Here is a 1,460-nt window from a genome sequence, read left to right as displayed (position 1 = left end):
CCAGGAAGGGCAGGGTCCCAAACAAGAACCCAAAGAGGCCCACACGAAGACACGTCATAACTAAAATGCCAAAGGTTAAATGTAAAGAGAGAATCTTAAAAGCTTCAAGAGAAAAGCGGTCAGTTACCGACAAGGGAGCACCCATAAGAATGACAAGCTGATTTCTCAACAGAAACTTTGCAGGCCAGAAGGGATTGGCAGGATATATTTAAAATAATAAAAACCCAGAACCTACAACCAAGATTACTCTACTCAGCAAAGCCATCATTTAGAATGGAAGGACAGATCAAGATAAAGAGCTTCGTAAGAAAACGCTAACACAGTTCATCACCACCCAGCCAGTATTACAGGAAACGCTGGAAGGTCTTCTTTAAGAAGGAAAAAATACGTATCAAAAAGAAGGCAATAGAACAGCAATAACTACATATCTATCGACAAGTACTTCAAAGGAAAAAGAACTAAGTGCTCCAACCAAAAGATGGGGTGGCTGAATGGATAAGAAAACAAGACCCCTACAGATGCTGCCTACAACAGACTCACTTCAGATTAAAAGACACACACACAGACGGAAAATAAAAAGATGGAAAAAGATATGTCACGACGGACCTAGCGGACAGCTGGAGCAGATGGAGGGGCACGGGCTCTGACGGCTCTCGTCATCCCGCTGATCGGCAAATACCACGGCACCGATGACAGGCCAGGACCTGTCCTAGGCGCTGGGGACAGCGTGTGAGTGAGCAGACAATGCTCTGCCCTCACGGGACACTTATGTTTGAGAGCAAACGCACCGCCAGAAACGCACAATCTCAGAGAGCGAGGGGGGCTGCGAGATTGGTGAGAAACGGGAAAGGAATTAAAAAGTACAAATTGGTAGTTACCAAACAGTCATGGAAACAAAGTCGAACGTAACGAATATAGCCAATAATATTGTAATAACTAAGTACACTGTCAGAGGAGCACTAGGTTTACTGGGGTGATCACTCTGCGAGTTATATAGATGTCCGATCACTGTTGTGCACCTGAAACCAATGTGACATTATATGCCAACTACAACTGAAAGATAAACAATATCATTAAAAAAAAAAGGACCAAAGACCTGAACAGACACCTCACCAAGGAAGACACACTGATGACAAATAAGTACACGAAGAGATGCTCCACGTCACACATCATCAGAGAAATGCATATGAAAACTACGAGATACCACCACATTCCTATCGGCATGGCCGAAATCCAAAACACCAACACTACCAAATGCTGGCGACAACGTGGAGCAACTGAACTGTCACTCACTGCTGGTGAGAATGCAAACCTGTGCAGCCACTCCAGGTAAACTGAAATGGCGGCCAGCGATTCATGTGGAGACCCAGGCGGCAGTCCCATTTTCCCGACACCTTTTGGGAAACACAGCCCCCCGCCTGCTCTAACGGACACCTCTCCGAGCACCCAGGAGGCCCACA

At 45.9% G+C, this 1,460-nt stretch overlaps 1 protein-coding gene across 1 annotated transcript in view; it reads right to left on the bottom strand.

The window, feature by feature from the left end:
- Nucleotides 1–1,460, bottom strand: part of KDM4B (lysine demethylase 4B) — a 133,874-nt gene that overhangs the window by 86,402 nt on the left and 46,012 nt on the right. The gene's annotated exons all lie outside the window — the stretch shown is intronic.

The sequence above is a fragment of the Pteropus alecto genome, unplaced genomic scaffold, assembly GCF_000325575.1.
Source record: "Pteropus alecto unplaced genomic scaffold, ASM32557v1 scaffold30, whole genome shotgun sequence".
NCBI lineage: Eukaryota > Metazoa > Chordata > Mammalia > Chiroptera > Pteropodidae > Pteropus > Pteropus alecto.
This window is presented reverse-complemented; position numbering and strand designations above follow the sequence as displayed.